Source organism: Rattus norvegicus, chromosome 3 (genome assembly GCF_021556685.1).
Source record: "Rattus norvegicus strain SHRSP/BbbUtx chromosome 3, alternate assembly SHRSP_T2T, whole genome shotgun sequence".
In the NCBI taxonomy this organism is placed as follows: domain Eukaryota; kingdom Metazoa; phylum Chordata; class Mammalia; order Rodentia; family Muridae; genus Rattus; species Rattus norvegicus.
Genome location: NC_141536.1, coordinates 2,685,026 through 2,709,924, shown reverse-complemented (window position 1 = coordinate 2,709,924; position 24,899 = coordinate 2,685,026). Strand labels below are relative to the sequence as shown.

Genomic DNA, 24,899 nt, shown 5'->3' with positions numbered 1-24,899 from the left:
AGGCAGACTCAGGGGGAGGAGGACTTGGAGGGCAGCCTGAATTATATAACAAATTTCAAATGAGCCTGGGCTACAGATACGGAAAAATAGACAAACTGAAAGAGGAAACACTGGCATATCCATGGTTTTGAAGATGAACAAAGTAGTCATAAGCCAAAGAATGTATATGGCAAAAGGAGAGACATAACTCCCCCACAGAGCCTCCAAGAGGAATGCTGCCACAGAGGCACTAGTGCTTTGTGCCACTGAACTATCCCTGCAGCCTCCCTTGATCATATCTGCTGCCAGTAACGAAACTTGGAATTTAAGACAGTTTTCCGAAAACTTGCTGGTGGCTGTGATATGATCAGCTTTTCAATATCTAGGTGGTTTTTTAAATCATTGTTTTACTCATCATTTATTTGCTTATTTGTTTTTGGACAAGAGATCTTGCTGTTGTAACCCTGAGTACCCTGGAACTTGCAATACAGAACAGGATTATCCTCAAACTTTTGGTATTCTCCCCACCTCTGCCTCCACAGTGCTGGGATTACAGGCAGTGCCACCCTGTATGACTTACTGAACGCTTTGTTCAATGAGAAAGGTGGCAACAGGAATCGGTGTGATTCTGTAATATATTACATTGTGCATTGGTTGGGGTATCAGTGTTTCCAAGTGACCAGTGCACAGAGCTAGCGAACTGTGAGTGATCCATTCAAAGAATAGGAGAGTCCAATGGAAGAGCTGGAGGAAGGACTGAAGGACCAGAAGAGGTCACGGACTCCAAAGGACCATGAACAGAGTCAACTAACCTGGACCCTTGGAGCTCTCAGGGTCTGCACCTCCAACCAGGGAGCATGCACATCTGGCCCTAGGTCCCCACACATGTGTAGCGGATATGCAGCTTGGGCACGTTGGCTCCAAACAACTGGACCAGGGGCTGTCCCTAAAGCTGTTGCCTGCCTGTGAATCCTGTTTCCCTGGCTGGGCTACCTTACTAGCCTCAGTGGAAGAGGATGAATCCAGCCCCAAAGAGGCTAGATGTGCCAGCTAGGTGTGGGGGGTGGGGAGTGGGGATGGATACCCTGGGGGCTCCACCCTCGCTGAGGAGAAGGGGCGAGATAGAGGGAGAGACTGTGTAAGGGAGCAGGGAAACTGGCAGCAATTTGGACAAAAAGGGAGTAAATAAATAAATAAGAAAATACTAAAGAAAAAAAGCACATTGAGTTCTTTCCCCTTTTCTCCTACATATTTGCATGAGTCTGGATTTTCTCCGAATGTTGTACTGAACCTCAGGAACTTATAACTGCTCAGTCCAGATGCAGATATTAAAAATCCAGGAGGAGTGGTAACACACATCTGTAGTCCCAGCACAGGGGTCCGGGGGTGGGGAGGTAGAGGCAGGTAGACAGATCTCTGTGAATTTGAGGACAGTCTGGTCTGTCTAGTAAAGTGTGGTCTACATAGTGATTCCTAGGTCTGTCTCGCAGTAACACACATACACACACACACACACACACACACACACAGACACACACAGACATACACAGACACACACATACACACAAACACACACACATATACACACACAGACATGCACACACACATACACATAGACACACAAACATACACACACACATACACACACACAAGACATCCATGCAATCACACACACACACACAGAGGCGCACACAGACACAGACATGCACACGCACACACACACACACACACACACACACACACACACACACACACATAGAATCCAGATGCATTCTATTGAAGCCAGACATTACAGAAAACTATAAAATAATGTCATTCATTACTCTAAATTATGTTTTCACCTTATAAGCACAGTTATTTCTCATAAAAACCCACCACACATGTAAATGCATATGGCTTTTTATTTTCCTCGGATTAATATCAGTTTTTAGTTCTAAGTTCTCAGATGAGAAGTATTTATAGATGTGACCCACATACACAAACTCTCCCGAGATCTTCAAAAACTTAGAGAATTTCAAGAAAACGTCTGAATATCTTCGTTGAAGACTTCTCCTTAGGCCTCAGGTTGCCCAACTCTGCTCGACTATGAATGGCTCATGTTTAACCTGGGAGCTATGGGGATAGACTGGGGCTTAAGTCAAGTTCAGCTCACCCCTTCTGCCTCCTGTACCTGAATTCTGGCAGCCATCGTCACCCAAAGCAATAGGGAAGTGGAAACGCATGGCTTTCACGTAAGGCACAGTGACCAACCAGATGGGATTCTGTTGAATTAAATCTAACATTCACATGGGTGCCTTTGCTAACTTTTCATGCGTGCAGCTAAAAATTCTACATGGCTCCTTTTGACCCTGTCCCAGATGGAGTCCTAACGAGTCCCTCCTTGTGTCCCTTCTCAGGTGAGTCTGGCCTTCCTCACTTCCCACACCTCATTACCTGCTGGATTTGATGGGGCTCTGGTTGTTCCTGTCCTTCTAGTCATGGTGCTAAAGTGGCTCTCTGAAGGGAGAAGGAAGGACGAAAGGAAGCAGATTGTAAAACACAGTGGCTCCTTTATGGTTTACAGAATTCACATCCTGACAATGGTCTCGGTATAGGTCCCCAAGGCCATTGTGGGGATCACACTGAAGAATCATAAAAAGTCATGGGTTCTGAAGCTAGAAATGCACATCAGTGGCCAAGAGTCACTGTTGCTCTAGTACTGGACCCAAGTCAAAGCCGGCCTTGTCGGCACAGAGAATTTCAGGACAACTCGGGCTAAATCAAGAGACCCTGTCTCAAAACAAAACAGTGAGAGGAATGAAACGGGTCAGAGTTCTCTTTTTGTACAGCAGAAAAAAGGTGAAGGCAGATGCATGTTCTCTTGTGGTTTCAACATAATGAAAATTATGAAATTTTCTAAATGTAAAAGGAAGATGACACACGTATGACAAAACGACACAAGCCTTGCACAACAGAACAAACAGGTAGATGGAGGCACAGCTAGTCTCATATGCGTGTACTTTTCTGAAGGCAAGATTGTCAGTGTGGTGCATGGCCGACCACTTGTGTTTGCTTGGTGGACTTGTTTGTTTGAGTCACGCTTTACTGAGGAAGTTTCTTTCAGCGCATCCTCCAGATTAAAATCATCGAAGTCTCCATGTCCTGCAAAGAAGAAGACAATTTTAAGTTTAGGTAGTTTTTAAAATGAAGGAAAGATTGTAATATTTTCTTTGTCCTTACCATTATAATTTGTGGTTCTGAGAACTCAACCTAGGACCTAGAACGTACTAGGCAAGTGTTCACCACTGAGGCTGATGCTAAAATAGACTCTTGACATGGTGTTTGTCATTTAAAAAAAAAGGGGGATGTGAATGCAAACGGAAAACAAAAATCCAAAGTAGCTATACTTACATGTAGGGAGCCATATTGGATTTGGGCCTGGCCGCTTTGTGGCTCAAAGTGTCTACGTGACTCTTGGCTGCATGGCCACAGATGTTCAACCTTGAAATGACTGTCATAAGTCTTGAGAGTGTTGGACAAAAGCCTCTCCCATGAATTTACGGCCAGGAAGATAACATTCACAGGTTGTTTCAGTCTGAGCAAACACCAGACATCTCCAGCGTCTCCATCGCATGACCTCTTCACCTTCTGCTCTCGCTGCTGGAATGCCCTTCTCCCTCCATCCTTTGTGTTTCACTAAGGACACTCCCCCTACCTGAAAACCTTAAAAGCTGTAACGTTCACCCCAATAAACGAGACCTTGACAACAGAACTTTTGCTTGGTCTCCTTCTTCTCTTCACCCCCATTTGATACACAGGTAGAAGGCCTCTTCGGGACCCTGAATAACTGGACCTGCTGGACGGGTCACTTACGCCAAGAAAAAATAGAGCAGAAGTCAGACACTCCATTGTGATAGAAAGAAACAGATCGTTACAAAATGCAAAAGGGCTACTTCAGCAACAAGTCAAATGCATTTGAGATATGTGCATGTGTGTGTGTGTGTGTGTGTGTGTGTGTGTGTGTGTCTCCATTGTCAGGCACCCAAACATATATGGCAATCATTAATAGATATGAACATAGAATGTAACACAGTAATAGGAAACTTCCATCATCAAATGGATGACCTAACCATGGGGAGAAACAGTGGGTTTTACAAGTGTTCTTTGCAAATGCACACATAGGGAACATCATAGATCGTGTGCTAATACACGAAGCACATTCCAGCGGTGATTATGGAAGAGTGGGATCATATCAAGCCTCTTTTCTGACTACAACAGCATAAAACTAAAACTGAATGGTGAGAGAGACAGCTCACAAATATGTAGAAATTAAACAACACTCTTCTCAACAATCCATAAGTCAAGGAAAACCAACTAGACGGAAACCAAGCAGGATCCAGAGACAAGGGCAAATGGGATCACAATACATTCAAATGGAAAGCAGTCCTGACTGGAAGCCTGCAATACATCAGCCCTCATGTTATACCTCAGAAAGCTAGAAAGCAGAACAAAGGGAAAGCCAAGCAGAGCAAAGCATGTTTAAAAAACAACAAAGTGGGTAATCTAAAGGAAACGATTGAAATTCCTTTGTGTGTGTGTGTGTGTGTGTGTGTGTGTGTGTGTGTGTGTGTTGTGTGTGTGTGTATTGTGTATGTTTTGGCGCGCCATGTATGTTTCTGCATGGCATGCATGCAGTGCCTTTAGAGGCCAGAAGAGGGTGTCAAGTCCTCTACAACTGGAATACAGATGACTGTGGTCTGTCATGTGGATGTTAGGGATCAAACAAACCCACGTCCTGTGGAAAAGCAGTCAGTGATCTTTACTGCTGGGTCATTTCTGGAACCCCACAGAAGAAGCGGTTGTATACAAGGATTAATTCAGAAACCTGAATATCACACACTTTGTCTCAAATGGGAGAGTCTAGATTTTAATTTTTTTTATTTTTAATTTTTAAAAATTACATATATGTGTGTATCTGTGGACATAGGTACAGGTGCTCTTGGAAACCAGAAGTGAATGGCAGTTCCCTAGGAGGTAGAGCTAGCAGCCCGCCATGGATGCTGGGAACTAAAATCTTAATGACTAAGCTAGTTTTCAAGTCTGAGCCTAGATTTTAAACAAGCACTTGAGGAACAGAACAAATAAAATCACACATCACAAATCCTAGGACGCAGTTCAGAATAAGTGAAAGCCCTGTGTGGCCAGTGTGGAAAGTGACAGGGCCAACATTGGTCAGTGACAGGCAAGAACTACAAGTTGGCGATAATATAAAAGTCAGAAATGCAAAATGATCTAAAATCCGTATAAGCGGTACTTGACCTGCATGCTACAAAGCTGCCAAAAATAAAAGCAAAATAATAGTAGTGTAAAATACACAACCCAGAAATAAAGTCGAACGTAACTCTTACGGAGAGTTGAAAATGCACAAAGGGTTAAGGATAGTGTCTTCAGGAATCACTGATGGGAAAACACAAAAGAATAAAATTAGACCTTTATTCCAATACAGTAACTGAATCATAATTAATTTGCAATTTATTAAATGTGATACCCAATCCTGAAGAGGTACTAAAAGAAATAGCGGGCATTGGTCTGGCTTATGGTTTCCTGAAGAGCATTCCCAAAGCATAGGCAAAAGAGCAAACTGCAGCAGTGAGGCAGAGCTTACAGGCCAAGGGCTCACTCCGCAAGTGGAAAGCCCTGGGTTCAATTCCCAGAACCACAAAACAAGGAGACTAACGTGCGTCCAACCAAAATGCTTCACCACAGCTAAAGAATGACCCATGCAATTAAGTGACATTTTCCACAAAGAAATGATGTTTATGGTCAACCGATGAATTAAAAGATAATGTACGACAAGTCTAATCTTTGAGGAAACAAAAATTGCAAGTGCAATGAAGCTAGCTTTAATCCTAGCCCATGGAAAATGGTATGGACACTCCTGAAAAGTAAGCATAGAATTATCCTATAATCCAGTTATATGAAGCTTGGGAACTGAGGTTGGTAAATCAGAGGCATCTGCACGCTCACGCTCAGTGCACAACTATTCACAGTAGCCAAGGTATGGGGAAAAAAACCTCAAGCTTTATCTAGGTAAATGAATACAGAAAACGGTTATTAGACTAGGGAAATGTCTTGGTGATAGCACACGTACTTGGTGTGTGCAAAAGGCCCTTTATTTTTGAGATTAATACTACAACACTTCTCCCTTCCCTCCCTTCAAATCTTCCCATATACGCCTCCAAACAGCACTGTCAGCTCCACTTAAATGGAACCACCCAGTGTACCATACTCAACCTGCCCAAAGCTACAGGGTCATGTGGACCCTCTCCACAACCTGGCAATTACTGCTAGTGCCAAGCTTACAAATGCACCGAAAAAGTTTCTGAGTCAATAGCTTACAGCCTAGTAGCCAAGTCTTGCTTCTTTTCAGAGTCCTTTACATATTACTTCCAAATCCTGAGCATGGGATTCAGTATTATCAAGTCCAACTCTTATAATCTTCCTCCCACAGTGACACAGGGGAGATCAAGGTCCCCTCTGGGATTCGGAGTCACACTGACAACAGGACTTAAAAACAGACTCACAAAGAACCACAAGGACGATTTATTAGAGTTCAGAAGAAGAACCCCAGGACTGGCAAACGGTAAAGCCCTAGCAGCTCCCAGAGGACGAGAAAGGAGAAGGGCCAAGCCGTGCTGTTTAAGCTGCCATGGAGGTTAGACTCATGGCCAGCAAGCAGCCACATGTGGGGTTACAGGTTTTAAGGAAAGAGTAGGGAGGCCCAAAATGCTGTGGATAAAGACCCCAGTACTAAGGAAAGAACACTTAGAAAAGAGATAGAAAATGTGAAAAATATGTATGCTTTTCTGACTTGGTCATAGGGTAGGACTTAGGACCTTTTACATGACTGGTCGGTAAGCTTCTGAACAATGGTGGTGGGAATCGTGGGAAAGAAAAGTACAGTGTCTCATTTTAAAAACCATTCTATCTTTTCAGCAAGGTTTTAGCTGGTGAGCCAACCTTTCTATGGTGATCCCTTACCAAAGGGATTGAACCAGTCTCCACTCAGACCGGAGATCTTATCCTCTTGACCGACACTAACAGTACCATAAACCAGTAGAGATGGACAGTTCTCTCTCTAGCCCTGGGCCCAAAGCACTACCCCAGAAACACACACTTGAATGCTAACCCAACTTACAGAACAAGCAGTCCATTAAGCAGTTTTCCCTGAGATACCAGTCTGGAAGTAATGCGAAATTATTTCGCCTGTTTTATTGCTCCGCTCCCCTTCTCATGTTCTGGTCCATCTAATTACTGCTGCTCATAAGGAGACTCAAGACATGTGTGTGAGCTGGATGATGGCTTAGGGGCAGCTAATTTGAAAGAGGAAACCTTTCCTCAGCAAAGGCAAAGAGTGATACTCTGCACCTACGTAGGCAAGAAATAAATATATTTTTTATTTATTTAATATGTTATTAATATGATATACACAGACAAACACACACACACATAAAGTCAATGAGTGTGCAAGAATCCTTGGAGATCAGAAGAGGGCATCGGACCCCCTAAAACTGGACTTACAGGCATCTGCGAGTTATTGTGTGGATGCTGGGAACTGAATCCAGGTCCTCTCGAGAGCCTCTCTACTCCCAGAAACTGGGAGTCAGCAGACGTTCTACTACAGGCGCAAGGCGAGCCTGGTATGCACAGTGATTTCAAGTACAGCTTGGTGTACGTGTCAAGTCCTAGGCCAGCCAGGGCTACACGCTGAAACCCTACCTCAAAGAAGAGGAGGAAGGTATATCATGAAGGAGGGCTCTTGAACAAAGAAACGGACTGGAGTGAAGCAGCTCTAAACAAGGCAGGGCAAGGATTTTAGTTTCAGTCTAGCTACAACCTACCCTGTGACTCTTTACTGCACACCGTTTTCTTTAAGGACTTTTGTCCCTTCCAACAGCTCAAAGTATGGTCCTCCATGAAGTCAGTCACTGCTAATCCCTTCCTAGAGTGAGAAGGTAGACTTGTAGGGCACATAAAACTTAACAAAATGCCTCTGGTTCCTCGGGCTACCTGTAAATTGTTCAGAGCGCTCTATGTCTGTAGCTTTGGTGAGCCATCACCCATGCTGGGGTGGAACTTCAAAACCAAACTTTGTAGATGTATGTGCAGGTGTGTGTGTGTGTCTGTATGTTTCTACGTTTAGGTTCACACACACCTTTGTGGGTATTTGAAGGCCCTTCTTTTTTTGAGACAGAATCTTTCATACATACACAGAACATAGCAATTAAGTCAAGTCAGCTTGCTACTCACTGCCAAGGATCTGCTCTCCCCCTTTCACCAACAATGAGAGCACAAGTGTGTGCCACTAGCATTGGCTTGTCACGTGGGTGTTCGGTATTGAGCTCAGACTCCTGTGCTTATGCAGAAATCACTTTATGGACTGAACCCTCTCCCCAGCCTCTGTGGTGAGCTTTTGGTGATGCAGCTGCCTTTCAGTCACACAGTTTCTTCTCAGTAACTAAGCCTCAATAAATTAATTGATTTACCAAGCTAACAGACATGCCAAAGTGGATGAAAGCCCATGAAGCCTCAACTCTACACAAAGAACTACATGCAACTAAGAAATGCTGAGACTTTGATAGTCTTCCCCGGGGAAGAGCAGGTCAATTTTTACCCAATACCAAGTAGTCAGTACTGAAAACATAAACATACAAGCAACATTAGACAGGTTGAATAGGTTATATTTATGTATGTAGGAAAATCTATACATAGTTGCATGTAACAACAATTAATGAAAAAGGAGGTCGTGGACTTGAAAGAGAGCAAGCAAGAGTAGATGAGAGTCATTTTAACACTTTATTTTATTTTATTTTCATCCTGTGTATGTGTGAATGCCCAAGGCAACCAGAGGCATCAGAGCCTGTGAGCTAGAAGTCCAGGCAGTTGTGAGCCATCTGCCAAGGGTACTAGGCACCAAACTCAGTTCTTCTGGAAGAGTAAAATACACTTCCAAATACTGAGCCATCTCTCCAGCCCACATGGAAGGGTTTGGTGGGAGGAGAAGTGGAGGGAATGGAGAAATGATGGGATTATGTTATAATTTCAAAAGTAAAAGTGATAATTTTTAAAACACACTTAAAGCATCATGTCCCTCCCCCCCCAACCAGAGAATCATTATGTCCTGGCTATCACCCCACATCCCTGTGGGATCACTGGGTAGATGAGTTCTAACATTTCTGCACAAAGAATGCCCAAGAGGCCTGAGGCAAGACACCTGTGGTAGAGCCGCTGAGACACAACCCCACTGTACACTCAACATGTTTGTCACACTTAGACCTGCGTTGTGAGTAACATAGATATTACCAAATGACACACATGCAAAAACATGAATACCAGACCTGTGCAAAAATAGCAGAACCCAGGCTACAAAAGAAGAAGACTGCATGCATAGTCCATTTAGCTTACTGTGTGCTCATTAACCACCACTTAGTGGAAGGAAAAAGTACTTAGGCCCCTGCAATGGGTCTGAGTCATTTCAGCTGACCCCGCACTTAACACACATATTGTGGAAGTTTCATTTCTGGTTTTCATAAGATCTTACATGGTTTTTAAAACCATATATGGAAGTTGTCTAGATATGATCTTTTCTGAGAATCTATTGTGGTTTTATGTAAAATAAAAACAGTGTGACATCACGACACAATGCTAATGATGTAATGTTCAATTTCCTGTAATGCATGCAGTCCCTCAGGGGTTTTCTCATTTCGAGTGTCAGGGCATACACAGTTGATACTTTATGAGGCAGAAATCACTATAAGATGTAACTAAGCTAGCTTCTAAGGTATTGGAGATACAGTTATTATCTTGTATTATCTGGACAGGCTCAAAGTGAATTCTAGGGTCATGATAAGAAAAGAAGAGTGATAATCAGACAACATGTGGTCAGTGGATCAGGGGAAGGAGCCATGATCCATGAGATGAAGACGCATTTCACAAAACAAAAAGAAACAAAACAAACAATAAGAACAAACTCAGGAAAGGCAAAGAAAACTAGAGCCTTCAGAGGAGGACAACGCTGCTAAAGCTGAACTTTATTCTAGTGGGAATCTTTCAGCCGCCTAATACCCAAAATGTTAATGGATGGATTTATGTTGCTTTAGGCATCTAAGTTCAAGGCAGAAATAGAGAGACTATTTCCCCCTTTCTCCTATGTATATAACAATCCATCACAGGCCTGGAGAACAGTAAGAACATTGTATTCTTTGCCTGAAAGAAGTTTCCACAGCAGGTGACATCTGTTTAAAATAAACCATGTGCGCGCCTTTGTTCTTCTGAGGTCTGCAGTATTCATTGGGAAATCTTTCCACATCCTATTAAGCTAACTCTTGAATGTCACACTTTTAACAAGCAAATATTCTTTTTGTTAAGAAAAATGGAGTCCTACTTACAATTATGTATATTCTAACTGGGCAATATGACTGGCAAAGGCCTTAATTGAGGTTCATAATTCACACCTAGTGTATTATTAGGCCTTTGCTACAAATTGGCATTTGTGAACATTGTACCATGGCCCTGTCGTCTGCACAGCTTCTTGCAATTACTGTGATTACAAAGGATTTGTGAAAGCTGAGGTGACAAAGAATGGCATTCCACTCACCTGAGGGACACATCCTTTGCTCACACTTATCTAAATCCAGAAGAAAGGCTTCTAAGACATCACATCTATCCACAGGAAACTGGTTAGCTGTTCTTATATTTTAGTGAGATACAAAGTAGTTAAGAATGGGGCGGGGGAGGGTTGGGGATTGAGCTCAGTGGTAGAGCGCTTGCCTTTCCCGAGCAAGGCCCTGGGTTCGGTCCCCAGCTCTGAAAAAAAGAACAAAAAAAAGAATGGGGCGAGGGGAGGAATGAAGGATTCCATTCAAATCCAGGAACACTCAGGAGCATGGCTCTGCTGATATTTTGAACTCTGGGGAATTCTACTCTGGGGAATTGGAAAAGATTATTATTTCTTTTCAAATTTTAAGTTATCCAGTTTATTGTACAGTTATCTTCTGCATAAAAAGCAGAAACCCTGATAACCTGAACTCAATTCCTTGAACCAATGTAGAGTTGGGAAATTATCAACTCCATAACTTTTCTTGGACTTCCACAGGCACCATGGTACATATCAATCTCTCTTTCTGTGTGTGTGTCACTCTGTCTGTCTGTCTGTCTCTCTCTCTCATCTTACACATATACATACACATACACATAAATATACACACTCTTGTGCATGCACGCATGCGCGCACACACACTCACGCACACACACATGCACACACTCACTCATGCTCACACTAAATTACCCAAAATGTAAGCTCTCAGCTGCTCCTGACACCATGGCTTTTCTCTGCCATCATGGACTCTAAACTTCTGGAAACATCATCCTAATTTTATTTTTAATTTGCTTTGGCCATGGTGTCTTTCAAAGCAATAAAGAAGTAAATAATACATACTGTCATGTATTCAGTCTTTAATGGATCAAATGTTGCTGTGTGGCCAGTTGTTAATGTATACTTTAACTCCACTCTGTCCCAGTAGCCCTAAGAAAGCAGTGCAACACAGATACCTACAGTGTCCAAACATAAGAAATAGTCTGACAAGACTTCCTAAAAGCTGCCTGCAAGCCAGTCTTCTCCTATCTGCCCTCAGAAGATGTTGAACTCTCAGCTTCTCCAGCCCTACATCTGTATGGACACTGTCCTGCCCCCGCCCTGATGATAACAGACTGAACCTCTGAACGTGTAAGCTGGCCCCACATTTTCCTAAAAGCAGGAACCATAGAGGTTGGCAAGGAAAAAGACAATGGACAAATGGGTTCTGTCTTTGATTAGAGTACTGAGCACTCCTTGAAGGAGGAGATAGTGAAGATACACTATTTTACACCTATCCTGTGATCAAAAATTATTACACAGATCAATAAGGAGGCAACAGAGAATCATTGATAGAGTGTTTGCCTAGCACACACAAGGTCATGGTTTCCAGCATCAGTACTCAAAAGAATGGAAAGAAGGGAGGAAAATGGAGGAGGGTGTGGTTGAAACATTAGAAACTATAGCGTGTCAAATGACTATCTTTCGAGTATCTTTTTCTCCCTCAATGACCTGCTCCTCCTCACACTGTACATAGTGTACTAATGAACGCTCATGAACAGATCATAAGCACAAAAACACACATGTCAAACTATGGTTTGAAATCAGGGAAGTTATAATGTGGGATGCCTCAGTAGGTATGGTTTCTAAAAGCAAAGATAGATCATCTTTGACTGGTCCTTTAGTTTTTATCTAATACCTGTGTGCAATTTTCATGTCCTCTTTACATGGGTACATAGGTATGTTACCTTCTTCATCTTCTAGATTTTCCCAGCATTCTCTGCTTTCTTAACAGTCAGCCTGTGAAAGAGGGTGTGTGCTCCTGGCACTGTTTGTGGCCAGCCAAGGCAGGCTGGTGTGCACACGTGTGTTCTTTCTTCAAACTCAAGAGAGAGGAAAATGGACTCCCATTTTGGAGTGTTTTCCTTAGAACTATCTGCAAAAGCAAACAGACTCTTAAAAATCCCTCTGGTGCATTTGTATCTTTGGCCTTTTGCAAGAAGGGGTGAGAAGGAAGAGAAAGGACGACTAACTGAGAAGGTTATTCTCATTCCCACTGCTGGCGAGGGGTTTGATTTCCTAAGTATTAATCAAAATCGCTCTTGATTATAGCAAAAACAACCTTTGCTATAGTTTTAATGAAATTAATGAGAATATATGGTAATTCTGAGCAATCTTGCTCTAGAGATTAAAGAACAGCCTGCCAGGAAACATACGAATAAAGCATTAAGATCAAAATTTGCATAATTAAGTTTCTTCCCTACATTGCCCACCCCACCCCCAGCATCACTAGCTGTGCTAAGTTCTAAGAAAAAAGATGTTTAAAGTCAGGTTGGCAAAGCCTGGGTTTCCCCCTGAGCCGGAACATCCTTTTCCAGTACTCTTTTTTAAACTCATGCCTGCCAGACTAACAGATAGCCAATGACGATTGACCAAAATTACAGAGTGCAGAGGTTTTGAGCCCTCCTCTTAAATTCTTAAATGAAAAAAGAAAAAAAACTGCTTTCCTGCCACTTTGGTACCATACCAATCTGTGTGTCCTGCTCTATGGAAGTGTCCTGCCAAGTCGTAGCCTAAGCAACATATCAAAGCCCCAAATGACAAGCATTGTTTAAGAATACCAGACCGAAAGGCTCCCCCCTCGAGTACTACTCTTTCTCAAAAACAAAGCATAATTTTAGAAAGACAAGGTTGGGGCTGTGCACAGAGCTCAGAAGCATTTGGCTAGTAAGCGACTATGCTAGGTTCAATCCCTTGTTTATGTTATATTCTCTTGGTTTTGTTGTACTAGATTATAAACTGAGAGCAAAGAAGAATATTTTACGACCTTGTCTGTTAACACAAAGTACATGACTTGATAAACAAAAGATACTGACTTTTTAAAATAAGTCAATAAAGAAATTATCAGTCCTTTCATATACTGCTTAAGATTAGGGCAAACAAGAGGAATGACTTGGATAGATAGACAGACAGACAGATCAATAGATAGATATTGTAATGATAATGAAAAAAATGAAAAAAATACAGCAAAGGAAACAGAAAAAAAGAGCATTGTAAGCAGGAACCAGGAGAAAATATACACAAGGAACTGAGCCAAAGGCTTGACCAGGCAATTCATTAAAGAAGAAACTATCTTAGACAACCCCGTAGTAATCGGAAGCATGTAAACTAAATATAATTACAAATAAATAATTATAATATAATTGTATAATAAATGTCTAAATCTTGTGGGTTTAGATCATGACAAAGTTGACACGTGCTAACAAGGCCATTACACAATGGCTACTTTAGTACACTGCTGGTGGCCAGAACCAAAACAGCCATTTCAGGAGACAGTCAGGTATCACTTCATAACAATAAAGTGATATACACTGTGCACAGCAGAAACCACTCTCCTGAGTATAATTTTGCCAAAGGAAGCATCAAACATTTTGGTCTTACAACCCTAGATGCTAAAACACTTGAAGACCTTCATGTGCTTTTTAAATATGGTTTCTGACTATTGATATTTATCATATGACAGGTTAAAATGGATTTTTAAGGCATGAGAGAGAGTGCATCTTCCACTAGCCATCAAAGTACATTTTTTAAAAACTTTTGTTATAAAAGATTTTCAAATTAAACAACAAACAAACAACAACAAAACCAAAAATAAAATAAAAGTCATCATGCACTGAGACTGGCGAGACCTAACATCTACCCATCTCAGTGACTTGCTATACAGTTAGGACAGCCAAAGCTCACCACAGTCCAGGGTAGGTCTGAGATGAGTGGAGCTGACACCAACCCACAAAGATGGCCCCTGGCCTCAATTCTTCCAACACATCTGTACTAAGGCAGCAAGGAAAACAGAAAACCTTGGTGTTTGAGTATACTGAAATCAAGAGAGGGAAGTGTAAAAGAAAAAAAAACAAAAACAAAAACAAAAAAAAAAACAAAAACCAACAACAAAAACACATCTGCAAGCTGTCTGAAACCTTTATCCTTGCATTTCATTGCAGAAGCAGGAGGGGCCTATAAGGTCAAGACTTGCCTGACATACACACAGAGATCCTGTCTCTGAAAAACTCTGCCAAGGTCTAGGCTGTGTCTTGGCAGTAGTAGAGCACCTGCATGATATGTACAAGGCTCTCCTCCTTCCCAGCCCTAGAACCACACACATATAGAGATATCTCAAGAGTCATGAGATAGACATCTTTGTCAGTATCACTGGTGCTCCACCAGTAGAAATCTACTGCTTGGCACACACTGGACGCTCTCTGCAGTCGTCTTCAGGTTGCAAGGCAAGTGAGCAGGGTGCTGTACCTGCTGGGTAAAGGCAAGAGATTATGTACCAAACATCTTACACCACACAGGACAGCACCCACGTTTCCCTTGCTTACAAGATATCTACTGTCAATCAACCAACTTTCCTTTTCCTGTTATTGCCCCACCACTACTTCCTGGAATCCAGAACCTCGTATATGCTAGACAGGTTTCTCACACTATGCTACCCCAACCCACATACAAGTTCCAGGCTAAAATTCAAAGGCCTGGTGCTAAGGAACTGCTCTGCTGTCTGTATCTAGAAACAGGCAAACGTAAGTAACTTTTCTCTGTCAAAGACAAGGGCCCCCAGGTTGCCCCAGCTCCTGATCTAGACTTCTGAAGACCGATGCTCTGCCAATTCCACTAAGGGAGCTGTTCCACTGGACATTATACTCTCTGTATGAAGTCTCAACCATAGAGAAAATCCTAGAAAAATCTTTGGATCCACCTAGCTCACGCCCAACCCCAATGGAGAGGGAACGTGACAACCGACAATTGACAGACACATCATGGCCTCATTCAAAGGGCTAGAAATAGAGATGTGCAGGTCACCAAATACCTCTAATGGTCATTGCTATTCAAAGAACTAAAGGGACCAGCTTCATGCTAGAGGTATACAGTCACTGCCACTGGGAAGACTGGGGAGAACTTTAGGGGTGCAGCATTTCAGCAGGACCCTAAAACTCCATGAGTTTGTGCCTGTTGAGAAACTGGGGCTAAAATTCATTGGACACTCCTCCACTTTCATGATGGAATATGTACCGTGACCTAGACTCTCCACCATCCAATGGGACTTACAATGTGTAGAGTTCAATGAAAGCAACACTGTGTGACTGTGAAGGCCACAAAGGGCAGATATGCAGATGTATGGAAAAGTGGAGTCAAGGTTTCATATACCAGCGGGTAGCCTCTAATTGGCTGTGTAGTTGAGGCTAGCCTTGAAGTCCTGGTTCTCCTGCCTCCACCTCCTGAGTGTTGAGATTACAGACATTCACCAGAAATCCAATGGTGATCTTATATATACCTACTTTAGAACAACAAATCCTCAGTCACTGGACCTCTGAGAAGGCTACTGGGAGAGCTGAGTCTAGAATAAACAAAAGGTTCAGGAGCCTCTGAGCCAGGCTTTCTGGGAACCCAAGAGCAGCAGAGGAACAACATTAAAAATGTACAAAGTGACAGTAGACATAAAGTTGGAAAGGCCAAACCATCAGGTAGGAAGCACAACTGGAGACAGGAAAGTCAGTGTGTCTAGAAAGTCTACTCTCAGAACCCAGTGAAGCTCCTGGCTTCAGGCACCTCTGAACAGCCTTTTCGTTGTCATCTCACACTGTGACCCTTCAACACCATTTCTCACGCTGTGGAGACCCCCAACCATAACTTTATTTTTGTTGCTACCCACAAATATTCATTCAAATGGCTTCTGTACACTTGATACAGGTACCTGTTGTCTGTCTTGTACTGGAAAATGAAGACATGGCCTATACCACCAAAGGAAGGGCTGAAAACTTATCCAACGTCTCAAGAATGAGGCTCTAGACCCTGTGGTGGACTAGCTGACAAAATGGTGACCCCATTACCACTGAGGGAAAGAAAATTCTCTCTGTCCTCATGATGCCCAATTCCCAGGACTGATGAAGGCACTCAAGGAGCTTGAAGCCAATACCAGACTCTTTCTGGGGCACATGTATAAAGCTTGTTACCCCCAAATCAATGCACAAGTTCCTGTTAGTAACCCAGCCTGTCCACTCAGTATAATTAGCACCGAGGTCATTGTGCTCTTACCCACAATTATGTACACCTTATTCTGGTTGGCTTTTTGCTGAGGGGAGTCTAGCCCCATATTCAAGATCCTCCTGACTCAGCTCCTGGAACACTGAGATTAAAAGGCATGTGTCACCATGTAGGGTATAATTAGGAAAGCATTTTTTTTCTATTGGACATGATGTGGTATTATGGATTCCTTTCCTTTCCGTAGGCTAGTGTGAACCTCATCAAGTAATCTAGACTGCTCTCAAACTTACAGCAATCCTTCTGCATCATCCCCAAATGCTGAGATTACAGACATAGGCCAACACATCCAGCTTACCTTTTAAAAAACTTACATTTATCTACTCATTCCTTTCTTTTTCTGAGACTGAAGATAAAACCTAGGGCCTTGCACATGCTAAATATATATTCTACCTGACAATGAGCGACATCTTCAGCCTTTGGGGATTATTTTAAATGAATATAGAGTTCACATAACACAAGTCACCCTTTCAATGTGTCTAATTCAATGATTTTTATGATACTTTAAGAACATACAGCATTACCTTTCTCTATTTCTAGAAGGTTTTTATTACTTCCCAAAGCCTTTGCCCTTTAAGCTGTCACTTGCCATCATCCCCTTCCCCCTTTTTGTTTGTATAGGTGTGAGATCTCTGACCATTTCATGTAAACAACACTGTCAGGATTTGCAAAGTGTATTTATTAAAATGTTGCTGGGAACATCGAAGAAGTAAGAATAATTTGTACTAATCTGAAAGGGGCTACTGGAAGGTAGGTCCTGTGCTGAGCACTTTAGACACATTTATTTAATCCTGATAACTGCCACACCAGGAGAAAAGGGCCAACATCCCCATGGTATTACTGAAGAAACGAATAGTAATGTCCCCAAAAGGTTGCTAAAGCCTTTGGAGCTACATGTTGCTTACGTAGGACCAACAGTCCTACTGTTACTGAGCAGTTCTTTTATTTTGTTTTAAAACTTAACATATAAAGTAATGGGCTTCATTATGACATTTCATACTTCACTCATGCTCACTGTCCCCATTATCCACTACTTAGTCTCCCTTCTGATTTCACATCTGAGAAAAAGGTTCTATTTATCTTTTCCCTATTAACCTCCTCTTTTTCTTGCCACATTACTACTCCCTTACCTCTTCTCAACAGTCCTGCTTTATCTTCATGTCTTATGCATATAAATATATACATGGATCCACATATAGACTTAGCACATGAGGGGAAAAACTTGGGTATTTGTTTTTCGGGGTGACGTCTTTTACTTAACATGATCATATCCAGTTCTATCCATTTTCCAGCAAGGAATATAACTTTTTTTTTCACAGATGAATGAAATCCATTGTGAGGCTGGTAAAATGGTTCAGTAGGTAGAGGCACTTGCCATCAAGCCTGATAACCTGAGTTTGATCCTTGGGACCTGTAGGGTGGAAGAAGACAATCAACTAAAGAAACTTGTCCTTTGACTTCCATGTGTACCCTGCAGTGTGACTAGACATATATACCCTAATAGTAAAATAATAATAAAAAGAATGATAATGATAATCATCTCAAAACTCCATTATGTACATGTATGTACCACATTGTCATTAGCTACCTGTCAACTTCTGGGAGTCTAGACTGGTTCCATACCCTGGCTATTGGGAATAATCACAAACATGGTGCACAGCTATCTTCATGGTCTGTTGACTTAAGGTCCTTTAGGTACATGCACAGGAGTGGTGAAGCTGAATCATATGGGAGTTCTATTCACAGATTTTGAGGAACCGCATGCTAATTTCCACAGTGGCTGCCCCAATCTTGGGTAAGCCGCCCCCACCCCATCCTCATCAACACCATTCTAAGCTCAAGCAATTTCAATTTGCATTTCCCCAAAGACCTAGGATATTGAACATTTCCTCAAATATTTATTAGCCGTTTATAGTTTGTCCATTGAGAGCTGTCTATGTGATTGGATGGTCCTGACTATGGCAAGATAGAATTGCAAAGCAGTTTGAAAAAATTCACTATGTACGTTGAGTGTCAGAGCAGATAACTGTGGAAACCTTCCCAGGTTGGTGCATGGCATATATGTGTGTGATGCACCTGTCCTCAGAAGATGTTTCAGAAGTGGTAGAACACATTAACATTAACTCCCCTTGGTCTCTATAGAGTGACGTTTTAATCACCCTTTCAACTTTTGAGAGCTAAAATGTGTTGCTACTTCCTAGCGCCTGGAGGGACATTGGAACCCTCCAGGAGTGCCAAAGTGCTTCTGGAACCTTCTGCATGCCTTCTAGGGTTGCTCAGGTACAACCCATTGATGAGGACCAGGAACAAGAATAAAGGGACACTGGCAGAGCTCCCTGGACCCTGCTACAGAAAAATTAGGTCCCTACCTTTAAAGCAAAGATACTTCTGGTTCAGTATTCTTAGGTCAAACGAAACAAAACAAAAAGGTCACAGAGTGGCGTTCTTATCTGGTTGAACCCTGCCATTCTTTCTGACCTGTAGCCACAGTCCCCTTACTTGGAAGTGAGGATATTTAACCTAAACAGTTGTAGTGTTGATTCAAAACAAAATGTATGTCAGACATGGTGGCACATAAGTGAAACTCCAAGTCTCAGGTGGGAGAGGCAAGAGAATCAGGAATCTAAGCCTAGGTCTCAGGAAGCAGAGTCAGGAGGATCAAGAGTTCAAGGCCAGCTTTGAACACATAGCAAATTTGAGACTCTATCTTTTAAAAAAAGAAAGCAAGCAAACAAGGATGGAAGGCATACGATGGGCACAAAAACACCAGGGAGTAGTACTTGATCTAAGATGGACACATTCCTGGACCAGAGACATCTTTTGCGATTATGAGTCATTATATGGACTGATTGAACGGGTTTAGAGAACTCATTTTCAGAAAGCCACAGAAGGTTAGAAGTGGGGCAGCCTCCAGGTCTAAATGAATTATGCCGCGTGTTTTAAGTTGATGACTGTGGAGTCACAGAAGCCTGGGAGCAAACCCTAGCTGCCAATTATTCACTGTATGACTTCGCCTCTACCAGCTTCCCCATCTCTCTCACTTCAAAGCAGGAAAACCTAAGGGCATTCACAGTCTAGTTTCAAAACCTCCATGCTATAAGATGCAATTATCTACCATGCACAGGGCTTTGCATTTCAACTCAGCAAAGCAAAAACAATTGACATTTACAGTCTCAGGCATCTCCCGCAGTGTTTGGGACACAAAGCTCAAGGAAAAGGTGTGCTACTGGATACTTTTCTCTACAAAAGGACACTAGACAATAAAAATTTTATCCCCAAAGGGAGACTAAAATCATGAGCCACTCTTTATCCCTGTGATTGTTTGCTTTCTTCCCTCCATAGCAGTCCATGACATAGATCTGACATTTATGCTGGGTTTCTTCCTCTACCATATTGTCATCGCAGAGATACAAGTGTTGGCTGTCTTCACCCTCTGCAGCATCAGTTCTTAGAACCCAGAACCCAGACTGGCCATCTCTCTGTAGCTCACTGAAAGGTTCTTGTACCAACACCAACAGAATTGCCTTAAGAAAACCATTTCTGCATTCATTCATTCATTCATTTATCATAATGACCTGGGCAAGGAGTTCTCTTTCCCAGTGTTCCTTATATGTGACATAAACCTTGCTAGAAGTCAGTGCTAAGGCCAAGTTTGGTTTGCCTAAGCCTATGTTTCTCACTGGTTGGGTTTGCCTTCATTTTTAGAAAGCTCAAAGCATAATGCTGCTTTGAATCAACTACAATTGCAGTGTTTTCTTGAAGCCATTTTTCCTCTCCTGATGTGGAGATGGGACATAATAAATGAAAGAAGACTCTGCTGGTGCATGCTTAATATGCTATTCTGAATCACCGATTGTATTTATCATAAGAAGACACTACTCAGACTTGAATGTGCCTGCAAATTCCTGGGGATCTGATTACTATGCTAAATAGATCATTGAATCTGACACAGTAACTCAGGAGCTACTGCATTTCTAACCTTAGAGCCCAGGTGATGCCACTTAGGCCTGGTCTATAAATTGAGTTGCACAAGGTGAAAGAAACGTGTTCCCTTGATTCAAGCACAATTTCTGTGTCCACCTCCTCCACAAAATATGACCAGAGTCTCTAGAAGTGTAGGGACAGACACCAAAAGCACGTAAGATGCTGTTAAGAAGTACAAGTCACCCCCACCCTAATTTCCCTTTGTCTCTCTACTAACCCTCCGAGTTCCCGATGAAAGTGGCCAGAGAGTCTCCTGGGAAGCTCTCCAGATGCTTTTGCTGCAGGTGGCCTCAAGGCCAATTTTCAAAATGACTGCTTTTTCCAAGTTTTTTCCCAAGGTTCACTGCTGGGGACAGCTGTTATCACTAATTCTTGGCTAGGACTTTAACATCCTAGTGTTTTCATACCAGCCCTAAGAAGGTCCCATCCCTCATCTTCAATTCAGAGTTGGTTCAGTTCCAGAAAATCTTAGACCCTCACCCCTAGGCCCAGAGCAGCCAGGTCTCCCTATTCCTACCCCGATGCCACACCTCAGGCCAGCCAGGTAGAGATAAAGTCGCTCATAAAAAGAGCGACCCCCAGGCACCAGGGCGGGGTCCCTGGGTGCCCCAGCCCTCACGCACCTTACCTGTCTGGACCAGGATGGCCAAGGAGAAAACGAGGTAAAGGAGGAGAGCAGTGAGCCTAGCCACCATGGCTGGGAGCAAGTACAGGGCCCCAGAGGAGGACAGCTATCCCAGGAGGGCCTGAGAGGTGGGTGGGGAGGAGGGGCCGGAGAGGAGGAGCCTATCACAGCAGCAGGACCCCACCAACAGCTAGAACCACTTGAGCAGCTTGGCAGCAGTCTGGAGGTGGGACATAGGGGAGGGGCGGAGGCGGGGCTAACAGACACCCTTGGGTCGCCTGATCCGGATTGGGTGATGTGTCTACTTGCTGCCCACAGAACCCTCCCCATCCTGCGTCACTATGGGAATGTCAGAAGAGGCCTGCGAGTATCAGAAGCCAGGGGGTGAGAAACAGCAGTGGAGACTGTGCTCAGAAATGGCCACCTGTGAGACCACCACACCCTGGCCCAGAGCTTTCGACCTGGGCCTCTACATCAGTTCTCCCAGCTGCGAGGACCTCAGCACCTCAGCAGCGCTTGCTACTCCAGGTTGAAAGCTGCAACAAAATCCCTGCCTGAGACTAAAAGAACTGGTCTGTTTGTGTAGCTGCTGGGAACCAGGTGGAAGGTGAGGATCAGGGCAGGCAACAGGGAGGGTGAGCTCAGTCCAGAGTAAAAGCTGTAGGGAACAGCTCCTGATGCTTGAGTTAGGGATGGCCTTAGTGAAGGGAAAGTTCACAGCTGCTCAGTCTACTGAGACTAACAAATGCGCTGCAGCCTTTCCCCATGAATCAATCTCTCTCTCTCTCTCTCTCTCTCTCTCTCTCTCTCTCTCTCTCTCTCTCTCTCTCTCTGTGCAAGTGGAGTCCACCTCCCTGGCGGTGAGAATGCAGATACTCTCTGCTGTGACAACCAAAAACCTACTGCAGCCTGGAATTGAAAGCTCCCAATATGAGCAGGGCTGCAGCCAGCTCTCAGGACACAGAAACACTGCTCAGGGTGGCAGCATGGAACCTGTCTATACCATCATGCAGCATAAGCTGCCCTGGGGCCACTTCAGAGCACCTCTCCTATTCCTCTTCCTATGGGGCCTATACAACACATATACACATGTGTTTGTGTGTGTGTCTGTGCACAGGCAGGCAGGCAGGCATGCACAGACACACAAACAAATACAGACACACACACACACACACACACGCGCGCGCGCGCGCGCGCACACACACACCCTAATGAAAACAATACTAAAAAGAAGAGAAATTTTCTGAGCCTTTAACAAAATCCTAATTCCTTGACTCAGCAAACCAAATCCTATATGCTTAAAGGGGAAGTTAAAATTTATTGAGAAGGGTGCTCTCTATTCAGAAAATAAGGTTCAAACAGCATCTGTCTTCAAACTACACAACAGAGCTGCGGGGGAACTCAAGTCCATCCACTACCAGAAGCTGCGCATTTCCTACCTTGAGCTGGTACTTGAAGGTCTCAGCCCCATGTCAACAGCTGCCCAGAGTAAGCCCACAGCTGCTGGATAAACCTCCGGGAGAACAGTGTTTCCTCTGAACATAAATAATAACAATTACATGTTTCTATGGTTCACACAGCTCACCAAACATTCTTTCTTAAGGGGTAGGCTTTCCCACACATGAACTTGTACACAAGAACACATAAATTTTTTTTAAATAAAATTTAAAAGTATTTTTCTCCTCTAAGACTTAAAAGCTTCCAGTTGGACAATCTCCCCCTGAATGTCTTTTTCATAAACATTCTAGCATTTAGATGTCAGCATTGACTACATTTGGCAGCTGATTAAATACCACAGATCATGTCCCTCCTGGGTTATGCTGTTACCCTAAGTTCCCAGTGACTGGTTCCATTTCAGGCCTTTCTGAGCTCTTAAATAGCCACGCACAACCTTTGACACTGTGACACATTATCATCTACAAAGTTCACGCTTCAAGAACCATGACCGATTGCAAAAGAAAACTCTCTGAAGGTTTTACATCAGTTTACAGTTTTGTACTGGGCCATAGCCCGCTCCTCAGGTTTCAGACAACTGTACATACAACCACTTTCCAATAACTGTGTGCTCTTCCTGGGCCAGGAAAATACAACCCCCAACAAAAGGCCACTCAAAAACCCATCTGTAACACTAAATCCCTTTGAGGAAATTTTTGATTCGTGCCTTTAAATCTCTTTAAATAGAAAAAACTCACACTGAATATTTTAGGAGATTGTTAGAAGAATTTGAAAGTTCTAGAACGTTTAAAAGAAATCCATGCCTTTGGCTTTAACAAAAACAAATGCTCATCAAACTTCATCAAGCAGAAAAGGAGCCAGGAGGCAAAAGCTTTTTAATGAGACTTTCTGTTTTCAGTTTCTCTGTTTTCAAGCCCAGCTGTTCAATCCCCCCCCCCATCCTCCAGTTTGCTATGTTTTAAATCCTCTAAAGATTAGTAATGATGGTCTTAATTGTCTTCTGAGGAACAGACTAATGCAGGCAATCAAAACATAACATATACTAACAACAAATCCTGGCAATACGTTTATAAATGAAAATCAGAGACTTGAGGGTAAAATAAGTTGCCTTAGCATGGCCAAGATTCAAACTTGACAACAACAGTCCTACCCTAACTATTACTCTATACTCTGTTAAACACAAAGTGTTTTTTTCCCTCCTGAACTATTTCTCTAAACAACTCCTGAACCTGCAGAAAATGTTCCAGCAGAACCAGAAGGTCCTCTCTGCTAGGTTAATGTTTTTGTCAATACACGGACAGAAAAACTGTGAAGTTGAAATGCTGTGGAGAGGGTGTGACCTCTGACAGGTCCTCCTGGCAGAGATCATTGAGCAGGGAGAGCGGGGAGATAGCTGTGGGGGAGGATGAATCTAGGACCAGTTTCCCAGTCCATCAGGGTGGATGAAAAGTTGTTCCCTCTGGGCATTCCCCTGCCTTCTTCCTGCTACCTTTAGTGCTAGTGAGTCACAGAACCAGGTTAAGGTGGTTCAGGGGAGGTGAAGGCCACAGCTGTGGGGACAAGAACCAGAACTAATAGCAGACACAGGTGTCTATACCATGTTCTCTCCCAAAGGCTCTTCAGCATGTTTGCCTAAGCCTGCACAGCTAACTACCACAGTCAAAGCTAAATGGCTGTACCCTCCATCCTGCAATGCCTATGAAGCCTCGACATGGCTCACCTTCTCTGAACTTGCAAACCGAAAATTTTTCATTACACTTGGGAGGAGAGCTCGCTGTATAATCCAGGCTGGCCTAGAATTCTCTATATGGCCCAGGCTACTCTTGAACCAAGAAAATCTTTCTGTCTCAGCCTGCCCCAGCTTGTCCCAGCCTGCCCGGTACAGGGATGAGCCCAGGTGAATGACCATGTCTAGTTTGTCAGCTCTGCTATATTTTCTTTAAACAAAACCTCAAATGCCCAGTTTTTCAATGCACTTGCCTTGAGCTTTAGAACTCACGTGGTCATCCAGTCCTACCACATACCTCCCTCCACTCAGGGGTGGCATGTACCAGACTCGGGGTAATTAGGAAGGATTTCTCCTTCCAAGGGAGCGACGGGAACCTCTGGCTGTGAATACACTGGCCATGCCTCTGGGTAGGACTG

General features: G+C 43.2%; 1 long non-coding RNA gene and 2 pseudogenes across 2 annotated transcripts in view; all 3 read right to left on the bottom strand.

The window, feature by feature from the left end:
* Positions 1 to 24,899, bottom strand: part of LOC148006397 (polyubiquitin-B-like) — a 674,037-nt pseudogene that overhangs the window by 321,667 nt on the left and 327,471 nt on the right.
* Positions 1 to 24,899, bottom strand: part of Nid2-ps16 (nidogen 2, pseudogene 15) — a 1,080,338-nt pseudogene that overhangs the window by 1,036,394 nt on the left and 19,045 nt on the right.
* Positions 1,863 to 22,910, bottom strand: LOC148006398 (uncharacterized). The gene is made up of 2 exons (XR_015684161.1): positions 22,739 to 22,910; positions 1,863 to 3,120 (listed from the first exon to the last, which is right to left on the bottom strand). It is a non-coding gene; the product is annotated as an uncharacterized LOC148006398 (long non-coding RNA).